At 39.0% G+C, this 24,626-nt stretch overlaps 1 protein-coding gene across 3 annotated transcripts in view; it reads left to right on the top strand.

The window, feature by feature from the left end:
* LOC105253960 (serine-rich adhesin for platelets) overlaps positions 1 to 24,626 on the top strand; it is a 164,007-nt gene that overhangs the window by 94,228 nt on the left and 45,153 nt on the right. For all 3 annotated transcript variants that reach the window (XM_011262347.2, XM_011262350.3, XM_025412579.1), the window contains one exon: positions 11,217 to 11,330. The gene's annotated coding sequence lies outside the window, so the exon portion shown is untranslated. The remainder of the gene's footprint in view (positions 1 to 11,216; positions 11,331 to 24,626) is intronic.

Below are 24,626 nucleotides of genomic sequence, written 5' to 3'. Positions count from 1 at the left end.
TTCAATCTTTGTATTGTCTAAAATGTGTTCTGAAAAAAAGTATATATTGTCTACAATATAGTTTGAACGAAAAATTTTATTTTTTCAAAATATAAATTTAATTTTTGATCATTTAAAACTTATTGGGATAATATGATAAATGAGATATTAAATTTTTTAATATAAAACAATAGATATATCGGTGATATATCGTTGATAATTTCAGAAATCACGCCTTACACATTTATTATCCATAACTCAGAACTTGGCAGTTTTAATCTAAGCGATACAATCGCGAATATCAACGTCAAATTTAAGTTACTACAAATCGTACTCTAAATTAGAAATTGTTTTAGTACTTTGGAGAATTCTCTCGTTTTTCTGTCGCGAGATGAAAGTGCCCCATGGGACACGGGTTTATTAAAATGCCAATCTGAGGGAGAATGCTAGGGTTGCTGGCCTCTAGCCAGCTCTCGAAATAATGCCGATTTGTAGCGGGCGCTGTACGTTCAGCTAGCTTTCGAGTCGTCGCGACTATCCAACTGCAGTAGCAACCACAAAACTGACCGCAATGGAATAACGAAGCCACCACTTTGCTAGTTACTCGACCAGACATCACGCATTTTATAGTCCCGAGAAACGTACTAGATCTTGTATACCAGATAGATTTTCGATAAACGTTTGAATAATTAATTGAATCATTTTTATGAGAATAGGAATATAATAGAAATTATTCGGTACTCTTGATCTCGGCGAAATGGACGCGACTTTCTCTCAAGAAAACTGATTAAATAATTATTTGCAGTATTGTGAGCGAAATCGGATCAGCATTTTTCTTCTTAATCGTGTTTAAGAAGCACGAAAATTCGCGATGGAGAGTAATTCGATCCTCCGTGACCACAAAAGATCCGTAAATCGCGGTCGCGTAAATTCGCGCGACGCTCTCGTTTCTCGTCGTCGCGCTTTTATCCGCGAGAAAACGAAGCCGTCGCGATGCTTCGTGAATGCTGCTGGGGTCGGAACAGGAAAGGAGAACGCGAAATGTGGAAGGAGGATGGGAAAACAAAGGGAAACGCCGTTAGTTCGAGCCTGGAAAACCGGCTGCGGGAGTAGTGGATGGAGGGAAGTAGGGGGGAAGGGGATGGAGATGATGGCGGAATTCATACGAGAATCGAGAGTACGCGTTTTACGTTACGCGGAAATTCCGGAGTTCATTCCCGCATGAGTAAATCCGAGAACTCGATATCGGTGAATCGAAACTGGTGGACTTACGGGAGAGACGAAGAGAGAGGAGCACGAGAGAACGCGCTCGACGATTCGAGCACAAATGATGGAATTTACGATAATCTCTTCCGACGTGGCCGACGACCGATTATTAGTCTGCAGACTGCAGGTGGCCGTGCGTGTGTTAATATAGTTTTATTCGGTTGGCGCGCATAAATCGCGCGGATTTCCTCGTTCGTCGCGGACTTCTCGCGAGCCAAGAATCGCTTTTATGCTCCTTGATTTTTTTTCCCATATGATTTTTCACGACTTATACAATTTTTGGAATTTACACAATTTTTACAGCGGAATCATATTTGAAAAAGGATACATCAGGAAGTAGAGAGAGATTTGCAGTAATTTTTTAATAAAAAGTATACACGTGATGGAAGTTTAAATATTATGAAATAAAATTGGAATTCCGACGCGATGTTTGATCCCGACAGCAATGTACAGGAAGCTCCGTTGATATCATAAAGCTCCTGCCTGGAAGCTTCTAAAAGCGCCGGTTCGCGTTGATTTAATACGCGCCGATTTCCTGACGTCGCGTGCCACCTTGCACACATAAGCTTTAATAATTCCCGTTATTGATGTATCGCGTGATACCGTGCTTGTGCTCGTACGCCAGGATAGCTCGATGGATTTACCTGTATCAGGCCTTTCTTTATTGTGTTTTCAAATTTCAAGAGATAAGAACAATATATACAACTTTCTGATTAGAAGCATTTATCGCGATATTTTCAGATGCTAGATCAAAGATCTTTGATAAGATACAGTATACATGTAATTTAGAAGATATAAATATATTTCGCAAATTTGTAATTGTATACAAGATCACGAATTAACCTATAGACGACGATAAAAAAATTTTTAATATTTTGCTCGCGTGAAAATTAATTCGGAGCGCAGAAACGATTTATAATAGTTCGGCGAATTTGCATTTTTACGAAACTTTTAATGACGTCCCTGTGTCGTGCAATTACGAAACAAAAAAACTTCGTATGAGGTGGCACTGACCTTGATTGGAAAATGGAGCTCTCGCTATCAGTAACGAACCAACGAAATTAATTCCCGGCTAATTGCGTCCGGCGTTCTCACGATAACATCTAATCGAGACCGTGGCTGTCCTTCGATAACGCAGAACGATTAAGTACGTGACATTCATGGTGCATACCGCAGTCTAACCGCGTTAATTACACTCCAGACGCGCGCTTTCCACATACAGGGATTTCAATTAGGGCTCGGACGTAAATTCGAACAAATTGAATGGTCTTACAACTCGAGATATCAATGTTCCAAATTCATGAACAATTCGAACTGTTTGATTGCAACCTGATGGCTCGATTATTCAAACATTTCAGATCTTAAGAAAATTTCAAGCAGGATCAATATTCATCGTAGACGGAGATAATCAACTTTTCTGTTCTCTCCTTACATCGTCTAATTTTGTTTTGTTAATTAGGAATAAGATTTGAATTATTCAGACTTGGAATAAAAGATTTGAATATTCAGACGTATCTTTTGGTTCTAAAGATTTCAATGATTTAAAGTTCTAATTATTCCATTGTTCCCATCAAAAAGTTCCAAGCATTAAGGTTTATAATATTTAATGTCAATTTGTGAACCATCTGGAGGAAACGAGACTCACGAAAGGCGTACATATATGTGCTTGAGAAATATTAAAAAGAACATAAGAATATATAACGACGTAAAATATAATAGACACGAGGTCAATTATTAGGACAAAAAAGGAATTATCTATTAAGATAACGTATCAGCTATATAACATTTCATAACGCAGTGAAAAGCAGATATCAAATCTTGTTTGCGAGTGTTTATATACGAGTTAAATCACAGAGTTCATCCACTCTTTTATTATTACGTTTATGAGAAAGAACGAAATTTTGAGTTTTGTTGATGAAGTGTAATTATAGGACTTTGATTGGATCACTTGTTGCGTATCGCAATTCCAATATAGTGTGCTATATAGGGTACCACACCCGTTCACGTGAAGTTCCGGACTTTGGCATAGACTTTCCCTCGGTACAGACGAGTACAAGCCTGCGCGAGACATGAGAGTCGATCGAGAGTCAGCTGCACTGTCACCTACGCTCGATGCGTTCGAGTATATACGCGACGAACAGAGAAACGGTGCGAAAAAGGAGGAGAGAGAGTGTGTGTACGTGTATTCTTAGACGGCCGGCGAAATCGGCGAACAGCCGTTAGTCGGCGATGCATAAATAACCGATGACGTCAGGTCAGGTACGTGGAGCCGTGGGACGGGGTTCTTCTCGTCTCGTCCGGTGACTCTCGAACGCGTTAGGTATATATCTCGCTGAAATCGTTCAATAATACGAGAAGCTTCTCGAAGTCAAGCCTTATTCCACGACGCCAGAACTCATGTTTGACACAATTATTAATTTTTCTTCTTCCCCTCGATGCGCATTTTTATGGTGGGATAAATCCGCTCGTTAAGTCGAGAGATACCTCGCGTGGCGAGATATCGATTTGCCGGGGAATAAATATAATCTCTCGTCCGGCATTTTATTATGCAACGAGAACGTGGGACGAGCATCCCCCGTCAATGTGACGTATAATAAATCGCGCGCGCGCGCGTGGCATCTCTCTCGTCGCGACCTTTCGCTGGATTTATACGCGAAATCGGGGATATTGCCTTATAACGACGAAGAGGCCGTGACGTGGACTCTGCGAGAGAGAAGCTGGAGGACGGGTAACTTCTAACGAACACTGTGCGCGATTTTCGAGAGGGAAATATTCTCCGTTACCCATGACTTCGTTCCCCGAGGGCTTGCTGCAACTCCTCCGCCTCCTCACTCCGATAACTTTTCTTCGTCGTTGAAGGAATGTCGGGACCGATCCAATCTTCCCCCTCACTACGCCTTATTGTCCTCGTCTTCATTTCTGTTTTCTCCTCTCCTCTTTCTTCGACCGGTCTATTCGACTGATATCTTGAATCGATTGGTAAAAAAGAAATAAAAAGACGAGTGTTTTTTTTATTTATTAATCAATTATACAATCGAGTCGAAATTACAAATCAGAAATAATTGAATTTATTTATATTTGCTTATCGTCGATAGAAGTGAAATTAAAAATTAAAAATTGTAACATTATTTCATATCTGAGTAATTATTGATCTTACACGATAATTAATACAATTTTTTAATTAATATAATTAATACAATTAATTCAATTGCTATGAATTACAATATTTACTTTTTTAGTAGAACGATTTTACATTCGTGTATATCTCGTAAATTTATTAATTAATTTTACACAAGTTTTTCTTGTGAAATAATAAATTAATAAAAAGTAAATCTCTCTATTTGAATATTCGTAACAAAATTTAATTTATACAAAAAATTAATTCGCAAAAAAAGTGAAAAGAAAAAGATAGAGAAAATAGATAATAAAAATATGCGTTCCTTTCAGTTTTTTCCCTCTGAGAAAAGTCCATCTCTCGCGCAAATATTACCATGTACGGGATTAACAGGCCGCGGTTCTTTGTAACTAGGATTACATCGCGATATTATTCGATAAGTTTGCTTAATGGACGATCAACAGAAATCTCGTTGCCTGTGGAGTTCCATCTCTAGCGCGAAACTTTTTAATTAAAAGAACAGGAACGCCGCGGGATATCTTCCGTGAGAAGTGGAGAAGTTCGCGAGAATATTCAGATATTCAAGCCACCGTAATACACTCTCTCAGGTGAATTTATTTACGAAGTATAAAAGCGAGGAAACAGCATTGCGACTCGCCGTAAACGCGGACAAACATTCGTAATTCATGCGTTTGTTGACGCTCGCGAAAATCGTACGTTGTTACAATTTAATTTACAACGCGTTCCAACAACATATCACTTTCATAAAAGTATCACGCAGTTATTATAATGCAAGCAACAAGATAATAATTAGCAGCAGATATTCTTTTTTATTTTTTTCAATTTATCCAGAATAATAATTGTAATGAATAGTGGATGTGATTGAAAATATATGAATAGGAAGAGAATTCTTCCAATCTTTTTAATTCCGTCAAAGATAGTTGAAGCAACTAATGAACTTTAACAGGGCAAATTCCGTTTGCCTCGAATATTCACGCACGAATATTCACAGATTTGCGAATTACGGCGGATATAGCGCGAATAGCTATGTGTGTCATTGTGTATCGATGACAATTGAGAGCCTTCGGTCGTAACGAAAATAAATCGATATCGAATCTCACGCCTGAAATAAATGTACTCGCGGCGCTACGGCAGTAACGGGCAACTAATTTGTGTTCGAGCCGCGGAGTAATTAACGCCGGCCACTGGCCGCAGCGTTCTCTCTTGACGCCGATAAATTCGATGATGTTTTATCACTCCGCTCGCGGCCGCGACAATGCGGCGTAAATTTGTAAATTTATCGCTCCGGCTCGGTATAAATTGTTTCCCTTTTGTGTATTGCTGCGTCAGGACTTTTTAACACGCACTGAGATAGTCTTGAAACGATTTTAAAAGATGCCTCTTTAAAGCGTGGTTGTATAAAAATTTAATATTTTTTATCTAATAACAATGATCTCGCGTTCATAGCGACTGTGAAAAATGTGCAATTATTACTACAATTACTATAAATATATAATTATTACTATAATTATATATTTATAATTTATATATTTATATATTTATATTTATATATTATATATTTATAAAAGAATATTTATATATAAATAATCTCGCAGAATTTTTTGTTTTTCGACGTAGTATATTTTTGGGATGTATTATTATTTTATCACGCAATCTCGGAATATCATGAATTCATGAATGAATGGGAACATAATTGAATCATTTCCTTTCGGATTAGATTCTTTTTCACATGCTTCGTACCGACAATGATGGTAACGAGGTCAACGCGTATTTACACGCGTAACCCATTAAGTATTACCTAATAGCATAGGCGTGCGAGAGTCGGGAATAGAGCGGCAAATGTGAGGTCGAGTGATGTCATATGTTCGATGTTCTCCAAGTTCGTGGGCAACGAGTGCGTGCGTGTGTCGAGCGATGAACGTGTTACGCGTTAGTAACGTTTCGAAAGTATCACGAGGAAGAAAGACTTGCGATACTCGCGTATATTAATCTTCAGGAAACAGAATATGGCGATCGAATCATATTAATACCGAATGATTGATAAGTCACTTCATATAGATACATATATTGAATTAAAATACGTTGCAGAATGATATTTTTAATTACTTTATATCTCATGTATCGTATTTTGATTTAGATCTGCGCGTCAGAATTTCTCTTCTTTTTATATCAAATTTTAATAGATTATTATAAAAGTGAAAGGTTGAAAAATCAAACTCGTAAATTCCATGAAAAGAATATTTAACATAAAATAATTAACATAATTAGCATAAAATTTTAAATTTCTTTTATATAAAATATATAAACATTCTGACAATCATGTCTAATCTCATTTTAAAAATCTCTTTTTTTTCTCACAACATATATTTGACATCGTTTGCAAATTTTCGACTCGCGAGTCTCGAGAGATGCGATCATCGTCGTCGGACAAAAAAATTAAAAAGTAAATTCTGTACTCGCGGATTCGCGAGACTGAGTTTTCCGTCACTCGTGAAATTTTTTTTACCCTCCTCGAGGAATTTATCCACGAGTGGTCGGTGAACATCAGAGTGTCTCTCGAGTGTTTACGATTCAGCTTGGCCGCGAATCAAACGGAATAATCGTAAATCCTATAGAGTGCCTGTCCTGATTCTCTAGCGGAACCAATTGGCGAGAACCGTCTCTTCTCGTCGTTCACGTGGCTCGTTATCGTCGAGTTGAGACTCGTGCCGCTTCTCGTCGTTCACTAAAGAGCGTAATGCGACCGTCTAATTCGGACGGTCGATGTATTTTCTCGGAAATCCCTCAAAAGGACTCTGTGTCTCTGTATCAGCAGGTGGGTCAATTAACGAGTCGAAGGGGGCTTTATTGACCGGCTGCTCCCTTCAAGTTTCCAACGACGACAGACAAACAATGTAACTAGGAATCTCTAATTGCTGTAACGATGCCGGAACGTCCCATGATGCGGATGAATGCACGTGCAAGTAGCGTAAATGATTCCGTTTTCCTAAACTGTGATTTCTCTCGTTAGTAAGAATTCTCCGCCCTTTATTGACGAGAGAACCGTTGTTAGAGAAAAAAATATCGCATCTTATAACGCTATCGGGAATTGTAAATATCGATATTCCGTTGCCGATTCATTAATTAATCTAAAAATTTGTACGTTAAAACATTTAGCGCTCGTCGAGAACTTGTAATTTTACTTAATTGAATTCTCTCTTAATTATAATACAGACGATTTTGATTTCCAATATTGAACAATTGCAAGTAAGACTACTAATAACTTTGCGAATAAACGGGCCAATGTTTTCGCGCTGAACTTTAGCAATTAATCGAGCGCGGCGAAAGAACGGGTTGGAAGTAGGTGGCTAAAAGCGGCCGCGACGGTTTCTGCCCCTCGGAACTCTGTTCGTCCACCCATTTCTCACTCCATCGACCTCTCCCTCCCTAGTATTTCATCTCACTTTCTCGTTATTTCCGTTTATCCACCACATGCGTTCTCGCACGTTAAATTACGTTCGCGTCGTTCCAACGAAATCTAACGAGACGTAAAAAAAATTTTTAATTGCAAGAATTAAAGATCCGAGATATAATTAATTTCTTAAACAGATATTAATTTATCTGGAAAAAAATACAGAGGAGAGAATATATTTTTTGTATTATCTCTGCGCGTCGCACAAATGTTTGAGTAAAACGATCGAATTTTCCGTTTTTCGCGACGTTTCTCTTTCAAATAAAGAGCGATTTTTAGACGCGCGGATTTAAAAAAAGTCGTCCCGTCGTCATCGGAACCGGAGGTGGAGTTCGTCGCACTTTTCGCGGGCCATATACGCGAGAGCTTGAGTCAGCGAGAGAACTAACTCCGACATTTAAATTTATTTGAGGATAGTCGCGCGCAAACTCGGCACAGCCGTGAAAAATAACGGGAAAACGAATGAAACCGCGTTGCGACGCGTGGGAGGAGAGGAGCTTGTTTTTTTTTCACTTCTTGACGCAGAGCGCAACCGTCGTCGTCTTTCTTGCGTTCGCGCGCATCTAATTTAATTGACCTGCCCGACGTGATTCAATTTCCACGAACGAAACGATCCGGAGTCACGATCGCGGATCTCACGATGCGCTTGTATCGTGTCGTTTTCCATAATTTCAACGGAGAGAGACCTGTTTGCACAAACAGTATACAGAGTCGGACGATCAATATTTGGAAGCTCGATGCCGAAAGATGTTATATCGATGATTATTATCTAATGGACTTGATATTGACTCCTCGAACTACGATTGAAACTGACTCCTTCGATATTACGCTCGAATAATTAACAATCACATTTTTCTCTTTTTTTTCTCCTCGCATTCGGAATAATAAAGATGACGTCTGTCAGATTTGCACAAAAATGCAAATCGATAGAAGCAACGAGATTCGAAAAAGATCATTATCAGAAAATTACTTTTCCGTTCGAGGAAACTTTATGAAATAAACATTTAGCAAAGAATGAGAAATTACCTCGGCCTAATTGCAATCTCGATCGGTTTATTAAGGCATTATATTGTCGTAGCTCCGCGAGAGCAATTTGGCAAACTTTAGTCGACAGATTCGCGTGGAATGGAATCTGATCGGTTATTATTCCGTAATGATTGGGGTCGGCTGGTAGTAACGATGTTTGCAGAAAGAACGTACTTATTTGCGTCTATTACAGTTCGCGGGCGATATTTGCAGCGTGCGCGCGCGATCCGCTCTTGTAATAAGATTTATCGGGCCGTAGGCAGCAGCGCGCCGTGGATGTGTATCTCGCGCGGTCTGGTTTTGGTTAATAACACAGCAGGTCGGGACGGAGGCAGATACAAATTGCGAACGTGAAGCCGACGTGGCGAGAGTGCGAGCGAACTCGCGCGAACAATGGAGCCAACGATGCCCGGCGCAGCGAGATTGTGTGTTGTGTGTCGGGTGCTCTGGAAAAAATGTAAACGGAACGGAACGTTTGCTCGGTTAGGTTTGGGCGAGTTGAAATACACGATGAACGGACTGACGCTGACAAGTTTGCGATCGATAATCCTATAAATTCACCGTCTTCTCGCGTCCGAGCGCGAGATAAATCGATGCGCTGCCGCCGTCACGTTTCGGTCTTTTCACTAATCGTCGCCCCTTGCTCGCGAAATTATTTCCACCGCTCGCTCGGTGTCAATCGACCGAGGCTTTATTGTTTCGAAAGTGTTTTTTCCACGCGAAATGTCGCTTTTTCAAATCTTTCGTTTTTTATTTCACTACCGAATAAAGAGCGAATAATTAAGGAGAATAATACGTTGAGAAATTTAGCTGAAAAGTTTAATTATCTAAGAATATTTCTCGATCGATTACTCACTGATGCGTTTACCTTGCTCGTGTTCCTTCGCGGAAGAGACGTGGGATCTAAGGATGAATTGACGCGAGCTTAATTAAGATAATAGCCGCGCGAGTCATCGTCTAATTAATACACCGAGCTCTCGTCGAGGCGATTCTTATCGTTGATAAGGACGTCGGTTGACAAAAAATGGCCAAATGCTTATCGTGGGGTGGCTTAAGTCGTTTCGCGTGCGGAAGAGGAACATCTCCCCGCCGAGGAAAGCTGTAACGGGGGATTACGAGCTCGGCGTCCGGGTACCGTCTTAATAGCTTCATTCGATCGCGAAGAGCCCGTCGGGTAATTAATGGCCCTTCATTGTGTCCCGCCGCGAGAGCGGCGTCTCGGCAGGCGCGGCAATAAGGGCCGATGTCCTTCTCGCTCCGAGGAGGGGATAGGAAATTACCCTTTCGTGCGTTATTAATGGTTCCGCAAGCGCCATCCTGGCAATAAGCAGCCGGCAACAAGCCGAATTCCCGGCACGTACACACGCCGGCTTAGCTGTGTATTGTTGTGTTTCTTCGCCACGTGCCATGCCGCCGCGACTCGGCTACGCCTTCGACAAACGCCCGTATACAATTAAACGCGACGCGCCTCGACGTTCCTGGCGAGCATCGTTTTATCCTGCCCCGCTTCTAAATCTCGGTCCCGCTGTAAACAAGGTACCATTCCATTTTCATTTTTTTGCCATACAAATGCTTTAGGCGTTTGTCTTCAATTTTTCATCAGTGACGTTATCTTTATTTTCGTAAAGAAAAATAACAATTAACGAGATATAGAACGAATGAAATAAATTATTGATTTTTTTTAAAGATCAAATTTGTCCGAAAATTCATCGTAATCTTACTTGATTCATATAATGCATGAACAGCATAATGATTATAAACATTTTATTTGATACAATATAATTATTGGCGATTATTTGCGAGAGATTAAGTACGTATTTTTTTAATAAAAAAAACATTTCACAAAGATCGATGCGATTTTCGTTCATAACGGGTATTATCGCAGTTTTCACACGGATGATCCGTTTTTCCAACGAACGTCGTCTCGTCGTCCTTTGGAAATGGATAAAGGCAAAGCGCGATATCGACATATAAATAATTTATCTCGAGAGCGGTTTCGCGTACGAGACGTGACGCAACGCGGCGACGTTGACGATGTGCGTTGCATGAAATATGAAATCCAATATAAACTTTCGAACGATATAAAACCTTGAGCCTGACCACTATTCGCGTCGCGTCTACGACGCGAAGTAGCGCAATCCTTTTAACTCTCTAATCACTCTCTAATAACCTTTTCACTCTCTCCTTTACAACATTAAGTAGCCGATTAAAATTCATTAATCGGAAATCACCAGTAGGATACTTTAATCTCGTTTAGAGACAAATCCATTATATCCGGCGCACGATTGAATAAATTACGAGGCGTACCGCAACTTGACGAGCGTAAAACTCATTTCGCCATTTTTCTGTTTTTTTCAGGATGCAGAGACAAAGCCGGCGTAGCTCGGAGGTGGAGGTTGCGCTTATGCGCCCTGTAAGCACAGCTGGCTAATAGCCTCGGAGCCCGTCCCCGACACCCTGCAGCCACACCAGGTAAGGATTTCTCTTCTACTTGTACATACACTTGTAGGCTAAGGGCTTGCCGTTTCCTTCTCGTGTTTTTACCACACAAAATCAGGATCGCGCCGCCGCATTCTCGCGAGTGTGAAAACGCCCGTGTTGAGCACACACGCGAGGCTGCAATTAACTGTTAATTCTTTCGTTTGAAAGGAATTAACGTTCTTCGAAGTGAAGTGACCATGACGAAAAGATTATTATTAATATTCGCGCGGTATGTCCAATATATACTTGCTTATTAACCTCGCATGTTGCGAGACAATTAGTCATAAATCGATAGCCATACTTCAACTTCCGGATTTACCGGAAAATATTTGAAAAATTTTATTTGGAGATATCCTTTCTTTAAAAAATTATTTTTGCTAGATCTTGGGCCACTTTTTTATGTCTATGCAATGTATCGGGCAATTTTGTCTAAATCCGATACAATTTCTTAATCTTGCTCGGATTATGAACTTGAATAAGAAGTAAGATAATTGTTGTCTCTCATCGCTGTGTCATTACAAAAGAAATTGCAAATGTTCCAATGTCATACAATAATGGAGAGAATACAAATAGGTTCATTTATATTAAAATATCATTTATACATGTAATTATCGATGAATATACTATTAATTTGGAGCTTTTATAATTTCATGATATTTTGCGTCATTTGTGGATACGCGATAAAAAAATAGGCAGCAGTTTTTAATTACCGAATTAATTCGAGATATTAAAAAATCGAAATGTTATGAAAAAATAATCTTTTTTAATTAGATACTTGTTTCGAACATTACAAGATTCGATTTGTTTCATCATTTATTATATATGCGTGCATTTCAAATTATTTTCCTCCCGGGGAATATATTTTAAAACTTTTCGTTTATTTTTATTTTCAATTTTCTGCACGAAATATATGAATTCGCGTTTAAAAGCGATGTTTACGATATATTTGCTATTTTAATTTGAAGCAACTCGTGCTCGCGACTCGTACAATCGCATTATACGTACTCAAGTATATCGCACGAGAGAAACCGCGAATCGCCAAGTGAGAATAAAAAGTAAACAAGAAAAAGGTAGGAGAAGGGGGAGCGCAAACGGAGCGAAACGGTATTCTTTCGGCGAGAGCCCGACCAACCACACGTATATCTAGAAACTGTGCTGGCGCGCGCGCGTAAATCGCGCACGTAAATTGCATAATGCAAATCAGCGTCGTTCCGGCCGAAAGCTCCGCGGGGGAAAAAGGATCCATCAAAATTCATGGTCGCTATATGCCGGTGGATAAAGCGGTGCTTTCTCGCGTAAGCGCAACGACCGTTTCTTGCAACTGCATTTTTCGGCGAGCTGCAACCCGAATCGCCGCACCGGGAATTGCCGGCATTGAATGGACGGAGACGCGACTCTCCGTGTATTTTCTCCGGGGAACGAGCGACAAAGTTTTATCCGCCGTCCTCGTGTCGACGTATACACGCGTCCGGAGACGTCATTTTTCTCGATGCGCGCTCTTCTCCGCGCATTTTTCTCTCGTTTCACGGGGGGGGGGGGCGAGAGCCGCGGGTGAGATGCATTTATTCATGTTTCATCGTTTCTCCTTCGTCGCACCTCAAGGCGCGCGCTGTCACGAAAACCAGAAATACTCCGCCTCATTCGCTCGTGAACGAGTATTCATATTCACGGGTACGTTAAATAAATATCTCGTTCCGCGATAGACGGATCGGTCCATGAATCCGCTCCTCTCAATCATAGATTTATAATCTGTCGTAATTCGATGTAATTTATCTGGTAAAATTTATCTCGTTTGTAATCGATAATCTCTGCGAGTTGCTCGGCAAATTAATATATTTTATTTAAGATACATAAACAGGCTTATTGCTGTACATCGCATATAAAAGACACGCAGTAGGCACGTATCGTATGTGTATATTCTTCGGTTAATAAATATCCGTTATATCGATAAGCCGTTTAATCGAAATTTCCTCGGAGGATTAAATTCCTTCCTGGAATTAATTGAATTTTCGGGAATTTGTTCGCGAGAGACTCGTCAGACGAGTGAATTTTCCGCACCTCGTTGAATATTTCACGATCACTTGTTGTCATCGCTTTGCAAATTTACCGCTATTAGACAACTACTCTTGGCGGATAAGATTTCGCCCAGAACTTGTAGAACCATATAAAAGACCTTTTTCCGCTTTCCCATCGTGATCGACCGCGCAAAATTGCTCGGGAAAACTCCGGTAATAAGTCGTCGGGGCAGATCGACGGATTCTTTTCTATTGCATCCACGTTTCGAACGGACGCACGTGCTCGAATGTTGGAAATCTTTCTCCGGAAATCAAAGCACATTTAAGATAAGAGCGAGATGTCTTTGGCGATAATACGCTCTATCATCGATAATATTTTGCGATTATCGTACCAATTAATGCCAATAAATATATATATAATAATATATAATCAATAAATATATATAAGACAATAAATATTGCGAAATTTTTTCGTATTATCGATCGTGTTCAAAATTGTACAAGAGTAATTGTACACTGCCGTATTCAATCATCGCGAATGCCGGGGAAACGTATATCCAATTTCGGCAAAAATCCCTGATAAACACGTCCTCCGTGCGTGCGACTTGGCGGTCGAGTATCGAGCGACCTTAGAATTTCGCGTAGAAGCCGCGAGAGAGACCGATTCGCGAACAAACGAATGAAGGAGACAGTCGGAGCTATGTAAGCGATTCTACTTTGCATGAATATTCAATATCGAGAGCCGTGATTTTGCAAGCCGCCTACTCTTTATCGAAACTTTCTCGCGTCTCCCGACACCGTCAATGATAATAACCGTCCGTGAAAGGAATTCTTTTCTCACGCTTTTATCGAGAAAACCGATATGTGTTTTTATCTTTCCCCTCCTTGCTTTTTCTTGTTGCTTATTTCTTTCCCTTTATTATCTTGTTTGTTTTATTCAGATACACATCAATTACATATTAATTCCAAGCGTAAAAATAATAATCTTTCCTTTTCTTTATTTGTTAAGAAATTCGCGTTATATGTGTCATATTTACTGTGAAAAGAATGTTTTTCGTTATTTTATTATCAAAATTCTCTGATATATTGATATATTGATACATTGATACATATTAATTGTTTATTTACGCATTATTTACTTAGAATTTGTTATTGTATTATCGCATATTATATTAATTCCACAAATAAAATATTGATAATTTGTCTCTTCCATTATTATAATGAAATTTCATTATGCATAGTTAATCGAATCGCTAACAAATCGCCGACTTCGAAAATTGCACAAACCTAATTAAATCGACCGTGAACCGCGATCTGTCACTTGAATTATAATTTTCGCGACACTTATTAATTATGTACGATTCCTATACTTTTCTTTTTTTATGTCTTTTCCCCATGTCTCTTTTTATCTAATATTTTCAAAAACTAGCGTTTCTTCATATCGGTTGATGTATGCCGATTAAAAATTTGCCTTCTAAATCAAGCGATGATAAAACGTCGTGTCAGGATCGCTTTTTTAAATTGCTTTTACGTGCTCGCGTAATACATTTACTTACTAACACAGCATAGCTAAAATTTACGAGAGAGCTCTTACGTAAACTTTATTTTTCGATTCCTCATTTATTTTGTACAGGCGAAATTCTTCAAAATTAAATATGTATGTTGAAATAAGTGAATTCGCAATTAACATACTTAAGTTGATATGAGTTATGATATTCTTATATTCTTATATAAGTAATAACAAGAGGAGGGTATGTAAACAAATCCTGACAAATAAATTTGTTTGTCCGACATAGTTTCGACTTTGTTTTTTAGACAAAGATAAAAAGAGCTTGGAAATTCGTTATATTGTTCAAATCTTCGAAAGCTCCGCTTTTTCTCATTAGTCTTTCTGTAGGTTACGTAAAATTTCGCGAAATAATTCAACGGTATTTTCAATCGTGTCCATATGCGAGGAAGGGAAGGCGGAAGGACATGTCAGCTGCAACGATCGTCGGAGCTTTTGTGCGCGCGCTTGCGGAGGCTGTGCAATGAAATGAAATTCGGTCCTGGTGTCGATCGCTTGTAGCACAGCAGCTAGACCGGAGTTTATCTACACGCACATTCGCACTTGCACCCGCCGGCCGTATTAGCAACAATCGACGATAAACCGCACCGATAAACGCGCCCATTGAACGTCGTGCGGTCGACATGGCGTAACGAAACGCGCACTCGATGAAACACACTATGAGATGAGTTTTTCTATCTCTCAAATTCTTTTTATGACGCGTGGCTTTCTTCGCTTTAACGAATTTTCTCTCTAAGAGGATTATCCAATCTTTTTCTCTATAAATGATTCGTTTCACGAACATTAATTGAAATTAATTTCTCCCTCTTTCTCTTTTTGAAATAAAAGGTACATGTCAATTTTCACTTTTTACCAGAGACAAAATTAAAGTAAGAGCAACAGGGAATTTTAGATAATTTGAGGAATATTTTATTATATTTGCAATAAAGGATTAATTATTGGTCGTTCGGCAATAATCTGGCAATAACGAATCGATAAGCGGGACCGATAACTCTCGGCGCGGACACAGGTGGTTCGCATCGTTGCTAGATGCGGCCGCGGGCTCAATGTTGTATCGATGACACATTTGCCCGAATACGGGTCCGAGTCGTACGTGTTCGTGGACGGGCCGTAATTATTTGCGTCACCAGAATCGTAAATCACCATCGCGAGCGAGCGACGTGCGATCGGATTAAAAGCGCTAAACTTGCGGACGGTCCGGTCATGAATTTTTTCTTTTACCTGGCTATGAAATCTATTTCGCCCGCTCGAAATTCGTCATGGAAGATGACTTATTCACATACGGCGACGGATTGCGATTATTTATCGTACAAATTTGGACAACGAAATATACGCGCGAGCTGCCCGCGGGAAATGTGACTAAATAATGATCGTGATTTATTCGTAGCATTTATTATCATTTCGCGTTGGATTGATAGATATTCCTGTATTTACTAAATATACATACAATAGCAATCTACATATTCTGTATTAATTACTCAATCTAATTGTATTGTAATTATTTACTAAATGTATTCTCATGTTATGTATATTTTTCGAAAAATTATGGATTCTAAATGAAATTTTTCTTTTAATTTTCTTTTTAATTTCATTACATGCACACATACACACACTTATATATACATAAGAGAGAGGATAAGTATGGGCTTAGAAACCTTTCATCGACGCATCGTAAATCCAGATAATCAGAGAACAACGGAAAGAGTTCCGCTTGTTTCACTTGGACGACGTGCCGAGAGGGAGAGGATTTACTCGCACATTTTACGTCTCGAAAAAAAAGCAAAAAAAAGGATTTATTTACGAGCGCCAATTGTGACGAAACGATCTGATGGCCCGTAAATCCATCCGCCGAGTAATAACGAGCTACGTCTGCAGACGATCTGACTCTCGTTCTCGCTCGCTCGCTTTCTTCTCAACTCGCGCCCATCGTTCGATGGGTACACCATCGGGACGTATAATCGATTCTCGTCGTTTTCATTCGGTTTCATGACAACGTTCGCGTTGCAATCGACGTATTATCTCGACACTTTCGCCCCACAATTGCTCGTTTCGCGCGCATAAACGGGGGAATTTTTCTTCAATTTCTTTCTGCTCGCGTGACTGAATAAAACGACTTTTTTTAAAAGGGACGGTGTATCGAGATCGAGAAACGAAATTTTATTCTTTCTAGGAAAGAAACTAATTTAGTAATTATATCAGATGATGTATTTTTTTGTGTACAACACGTTTTTACTCGTTCCTATAAATGAATGCGCACCGATAATTCATATAAATATTTATATATGTAAACACATCATCCTATATGTGTCTTTAGGAAAAGAAAGAGTTTTCATTTACTATGCCTTGTATTTCTGCCGCCTATAAAAATTTACATTTAAATTGTTTATGAGTCGGTCATTGTTTATGAGTCATAACTCATTTTCATATTATCTTATCTTCAAGGAAGGAGTGCAAACAAGTTTCCTCGCGGTACCTCTACCGACACGCACCGAGAGCGGTGAAACTTGCGATTATATAAGCAGCCGGTAGCCGAATTTTGACGTTTCGTATGAGAAAACGCACGAGACATGGCTATGACGGGGAGGAATAACCGACGAGCGACCGTATGTATAAATTCAAATCACTCGTTGCACTATAAAGCGGCGCGTGAATATTCATCGACCCTGTCTGGATTACTGCTCCCCTCGTCCCTCCGGACATGTGTTCGCGACTACACCGAGTACACGAGACGAAAAGGCGAATCGGGGGGGGGAGAAACGGAGCTTTGGTTAAGGTTCATTTATATTGTAACATTTTGACAAACTTCAAGCGTTTCGAAACCCTTTCGAATTTTCGCACTTTTTGCTGAAATTGACGATATGAAATGTGAAAACACGCTTTCCCTTTTTTTTACGTGCTTTTTAATACCTAAACATTATGAAATATTTTTAAATCCTCGATAACTCGCAAAGTATGGCATTTTTCTTTCGTCCATTTGCATAAATTGCATATTATTGGTAGGCAAAAGGTGTTTATGAATTAAAGTTTCCGAGTCGCTCTTCTGCTGGCAATATTTATTAGCAATCGCACAGTTGATGAAAAGTGACTGTGCAATAAAACCGCATCGGCGGGAGAAGATTCGACATTATTATCCTTGAGATTAAATCGCGCTTTTGCTAATCTGCTAGATTTCTTTGAAAATTTACAACGATCGACTAAACTTATAATTAAATTCCATAAAGAGAAGTATTTTGACTTTTAACATTTAATAAGAAGAAAGTTTAGAAATTTATACATCATTACGTCATGATTTTAATGTCTATATCAGTTACGAAAATATATAGTTCTTGTAATATAAAGTTCACACTTAGAAAGCTACATATTAATACATGAGAAAAAAAAAATTCAATATTGCTAAAAATATTTTAAAAATTAATTAAAAATTATTCGGCGAGGATATACGAAAAATTAAAGATATAATTCTCTATTTTTACTCCTTATTACTATCCTGTATTTAATCGAAATAAGAATAAAAATTGGCTTCTATTATAAGCAACGTAAAACACATTATGAAATTTTTTATTTCTTCTGAAAATCCAATTTCTCTGAAAATCATTGATAAGAAAATGCGCATCTTGCACACAACAGTGCGAAATAAAAAATAAAAATAAAAACAAAGCGAATAACAGAAACAAGCAGAATACCCTTGCAATGCGTGTACCAAAGTTCGTGACTAGAAGAAAGAGATGTAACTGCGCGCCTCTCTCGCACTCAAACGCGGGAACACGATGTTTCCGACTGATTGGTTCGCGCAGGTTAAGCCAGGATGCGGTGAATCGGTCTTAACACGACCGCGTATCGCCGTATTGTACCGTGGTGGAGTGCCGTTCTTGCAGCGGAACCGGTTTTGCCGAGCGACGAGTCCGCGCTCGCGAGCGCACGTTTGCGTTTACGATAAGCGTTTCTCTAGTCGACGAACGTGCGCCAACGCTGTTATCGTTGTCGCTATTAATTTGCGGCAGATTAATGGTCGGCGAATACGCGACACTTGAACGATCATTGATCATTTGATTGCCAGTCATTCCGTTTAAGTCTTTTATTATCGGCTGATGTATCCATTTTATAATATTAACAACTTGGAATAAATGATTAAATTATAGATTTTATAATTATAAATAGAATATGTATAATAATATTAACATAAATTACATTGAATACGTTATATCCTAAGATATGATACGCACATTATTTAATTATTGATTAAATAATATTAACATAAAAATTAACGTGCGTAAAAAATGGAAATTTTTTGCCGTGAAAAGAAATATCTTTCGAGTTAAAAAGGATACGAGATTTAATTTTTGATGGGAGAAGTAGTTGAAGAAATAATAAACGGCTCTTTCTCGCGATGAAGCGTAATATCCTAAATTTCATCGAATTTAAATGCCCACCTTGAAAGACAACGAATTTGGAATTTGGAAAGAAACTCACAACGCGCGAGAGTGATTTACTTAGTGGCGAGGGAAAATGATCGCTGCAATAAATCTGAACGAATCTCGAGACCGGATCTGTAAGCGAGCGTATGCAAATAAGATTCTCAGCGGCTTCTCTTGAGCACGTTAAAAATCTCCGGATACTCTTCTTCGTCCACTTCGAAACGTGGATCTTTGAAATTGAGTCGACACACGAAGTCCTCCTGCAAACTTCAAAACTTCCTTCGACCTTACGATTTTTCGCTTTTCTCTGCTGCAACGATTCTGGGTTGCACTTTGCCGCGCTTCGGGAAACCATTTTACGAAAGCTAGAACAACGAGAATCTCGCAAGGGAAACGAGAAGACGTAGACGAAGAAAAATTGATAAGAAATGCGATATCGTTAATGGCAGTGTACTATTAATCGTTTTCCAGACATATTGGAAAACCAATTGGGGTAGAATGGACGAAAGGAAGAAACGTAAAGTTTTTAACGACGTCGAGAGAAAGAGAAGGAGAGAGAGATCTCATCCCTCGGAATGTTTCAAATGCAATCGCTCTTTTCGCGAACGATGAAATTCTCCAAGTTTTGCAAATGCACTTGAGCGAATAGATAGATCCACTAAGAAGAGCTCACTTCAGAATTACGTGCAATACCTTATTAATTTTAATTGACTTTATCGTCGCTATGTACTTGACATGTCGAAAGTCTGCTAAAGCGCGAGAGGAGAATTTCGCAGAGTTGCAGCCAACAACAATTCAACAATCCAACAAGAATGTAGTAGCAAGGAAATGAATAGAAGATCGAATCGTCGAGAAATATTTCATCGGATCGCCTCCTCCTCCTCTCGAACTCATCTTAGAAGTTTCGAGACGATACACACGAACGATAATCGAGATCAATTTGCAGCTCTCGTGACATTAATTTCTATTAAAGTCGATCTTGGTGCGCGCGGGTCGGTTAACAAAGCGCGTCGTGCCCGACGATTGATCGGAAAATCCGAGCACAAACTCGGGAAAGCGTGCAATACACTTCGACGTCCTGTTTTCCCACGCGATTCGCGATGCGAGAGGCAGAGGGATTTTACAGGCCAGCGTCCTCGAAGCGTGCGCGTAGAAAGAAACTTTTCGAAACTGCCTGCGAGAGTTTATCGAAACTACTCTCTCCACGTTCCCGTTTTTAATGAATACTCTGCGAACGAAATATTCCGATAGCCAGCGCTTTGTTTCGAAATTCAGCAACGAAACGAATGTTTCGTTTTAATTATCACGAACCACTTTAATGTTTCATAGGACTCGGCGACATTTGCTAAATTATTGACTGACAAGTCGACGCTGTATTTGCGAATGATTAATGTTTCTCGGTCGAAATTTAAACAAAAATAATTTCTAATTTCAAAACTGAAATCTCAATTAAGAAAAATTACATTCAAAAGGAATTATTTATTACCATAAAAAGGAAAAATAAAGAATTTCTTAATGTCACTTGTTTCTGGAATAGGTTTATCGAGTTCACTTTCGACGCCGAGAAGCAGAATTCAGAATCTATTCTCCAACGTTAACGATAATCACATGTAATAACGAGAGCGTGGATATAAACTTCATTACTTTATAATCACGGGCATCGATCGCCGATTGACCTTACAAGAGTTAACGCGATTCAATCGCTGTGGAACAGTTTGTTATCTTGATCAGCTGATCGAAGGGTCGATCAGCGATGAGATCGGGAGATCGTCGAGGCGCATAAATGATCTTCTCTCATTTGTTCCGATGCTCGTCGGCGAAATTATTGGGATTCTATGCTACCGGAGCGCAAGTTCGTGTAAGTAACTACGTTCGTGCAAGGAAGACCAAGAATCCTCATCACCATGTAGTATGGTAGTTCAATTAGTTTTCCCCTCTTTCGGCTGTTCAGTCTTATATGGTTTGGCTTAACCTGGCTTGTTTTGTTGATGACGTGAATCTCTCCTTCAACTTACGAGCTTAAAATGGCACAATTTTATTTTGCATTCGTTAATTCATTTTTTATATTTAGATATATTCTAAGAATATAAAATGGAAGAGGTATGGCGATAGAGGTAATAGTTGTTTCCAGTTTTTTTCTTACGAAACAATAATTTCTATGTATTATCTAATTTCTCATTGTTCTTGCGTAATTCGAAAACTGATTTTTCGTTTCTATTTGATTTAATCGTGAACTTTCCGACATCTTATTACGGAATAACACAAAGTTTTTGGACAAACTTTATGAATGGATAACAAATTTCCATAGTTTTATTCCTGTTTTTTTTTTGTTTATTTCTCATCTTTGATTTCCGTTCCTTCTTTATCCCGTTCTTCTACTCAGTTTACACCTTTTTAAGTGTTTACAATTTTATTTTCTCTTATTTGGCAATCTATTATTCCGACCAGCTTTTATTTCGAGTATAAGAGACACCGCGCGGATGTAATTTATCATGTTTTTTTTGTCAAAAAGCCTATTATTTTATTTGTTTGTGAAATTAATCAGTATTAAGAATGGCTTACAAACACAACATTTATTTCTTGTGAGAAAAGTTATTAGATACTTAAAAATTGGAAAAAGTTGATACAACATCCGCTTACACGTTTTTTTAAACACGTTTTTTTAAGATTTTATAAAGAAATTTTCTCGTTAAAATCAGTTGAGTAAAACATGGCCAATCGGTGATGCAAAAGTAAGAAACGTATATTTCTTATTGTTTAAAAAAATGCTGCTTACGATAAGAAGTCTTCTAATTAATTATTAAAAAATATTCCGAGTGCACCAAAAGTCATACGATTTTCATGAAGTGTGCGTAAACTCGATATAGTTTACTGATATGTAATTAGAGAGGCGAAGTTAGAAAAGACGCAATTATAAGAGTACCGTCCAAAGTCCCGCAGTTCCTTATTGGTCTTAACAGCGGCGACCGCGAGGCGATTGCCAACGGAGTTTCCGCGGAATTTAATTATACACAGGCATAAGTGAGGCGATCGTGGCTAACGATGTTTACGAGCTTTCCCCAAAGTTCCGAAACACGGAGACTCCGCCGCGGCTTGATTTAAGGCTTTATGCGATAGCTTTGATTTAATCCTCTCCCGCGCGCGTGAACTCTCTTGCTGCTTGATGACGATTTTAATCCTCCATATCCCGATTTGATTGCTTTCAACCGACACAATTAGATTTCCGGATTAAGTGGACATTTGTAATTTTTTAATAATTTTATTGACCCCCTATATTTATATTAAATACGAATAAAATATTTATTAATTCAAGATAAGCTATATTTTTTTTATTAATAATAATACGTTTTGTAAAACGTATTATTACTCGTGTTTTAAGGAATATGTACGTGCGTATGTGAATATTAAGGAAAGATTTTGCGTTCAATGGCTGAATGCTGTGCACGTTCAACCACTATTTCGTTTCAACGAAATGAGAAATCGCTGGGATACGTTGCCGGGAGTCCGGTGTGTGTGTGTTTCCAGGGTTAATACTAATATTACATCCTAAAGCAGATCTCTGAAGCGTCGTTTCTCTCCGCAGTAGCGATCTTCTTTCATCGGGAAGTGGTAGTCAAAGGGAGAAGAAACGGCCGACGCGGGACAAGCGGGTGTTTAATATTTAAACACCGCACGACACTGCTCCTAAATATTTATATCACCTTCTTCTGCTTCCCCATACCTCGCACCCTCGCGTTCTCATTGTTGTTTGTGGCTCGATAACGAAATTGCCAGCTTGAAACTGCCTCCCTTTTTCTCTCGCTCTCTTCTCGCGGATCTGTTTATTTTCGCGAATCTCGAGGACCTTCTCCTTTTCCTCGACTTTGTTCGTGGAATGTAGCATGCTCTCATTTTGTTACCTCGTAATGTTCTTCTTTCAACGTCCAAGTGATCTGAATTTTATGCGGTATCGCACAATTTTTTTATAATTACTATTTCCGTTTCTCATATCTCTAACAAAGAAAAACAAGGTTCGTGTATAGAGAAGTTTTAAAATTATTTTTAGAATCGACTCATTTATTTTTGCGATATGAAGACGCGTAAAAAACATAATTAATGATTATTCTCAGTTTCAGTTGAGAAACAAGTTTCACATTTGCTATTTATTCTCCAAAACAAAGTCGAACGACATATCAATGTTACATCTTGCTTGAAATATAACTATTTTTAAAACAGGAAATAGTCGACGCACATAATAAGATACGTCTCTCGTGAACAAACTCTTTATGAAAGATTAACTCTCAGTCGCCTGTTAAGTTATTCGCCTTCATTATTTTTCTTATCGCGAATCTTAATATACAGTTGACATTAAAATGAAATTAATTTGTATTTAGATTGCCATTGAATTTACAGCTGCCGTCGTCCGGTGCTCATTAATCGCGGTGATTATCCGCGATTAATTATATTTCTCTCGTAATCGTGTGATGCTTTTATTATTCCTAATACGTTGATTAATGTTTTCAACTTTACATTTTACATCGGATGACTTGCATAAGCGACACCTCGTCCGACTTTTGCGCAATTAATTCCGCTATAGTTTCTCGTGCCTCACGTCCTCTTCCACTTCCTCTTCGCATGTCTTAATCAATGCGCGCGGAAAAATTGCCTCTTATTTCGCGAGCGGTGCAAATCGCGTGTAAGTTAATGATTAGTGGGTTCACGATCGTCGCCCAGGCGATCATGATTATCGACGTATCCGCGTTAACTTTGCAGCATTCATGAACCGTGGCCGACACGCTCTCTTAACTAATCGGTCCGCAACCATCGCGGGATATAAGGTCTGGAAAATAATTTCACGGATACAGCTGCGCGCGCGAGACCGAAAATTTACCGTAAAATGGGCACGGACGGACAGGTAATCTAAATAAGAATCTTGTTCGCGGAAACCTGCGAAGTATCTCCTCCTGTTTCAAGATCCTACATCTTGTTTAAATTAAGAACGATCACATTGTGTACCGGCATCTAACCGGTCACCGGTATCGATTACCTCGAGAATTCTCGTTACTGTGATAATAAGCAGTCTGCCAACATTTACACACTCCATACATAGTTCTGTCGCCATTGTTTTGAATATCCATGAACAAGAGTTAATTCGCCGACGTATTACGATACTGTTCTCGCGACAATGGGCACATTACGTGGATTATACTTACGGATTATATTAGATTATATAAGGGCGTGCAGAGTAAAACGAGTGTAGGACGACATACGAACACAAAATTAGGGCGTCGCTTCCTAAAGCTTTAATCTC

The sequence above is a fragment of the Camponotus floridanus genome, unplaced genomic scaffold (genome assembly GCF_003227725.1).
Source record: "Camponotus floridanus strain SB8 unplaced genomic scaffold, Cflo_v7.5 scaffold53, whole genome shotgun sequence".
Classification (NCBI taxonomy): domain Eukaryota; kingdom Metazoa; phylum Arthropoda; class Insecta; order Hymenoptera; family Formicidae; genus Camponotus; species Camponotus floridanus.
This window is presented reverse-complemented; position numbering and strand designations above follow the sequence as displayed.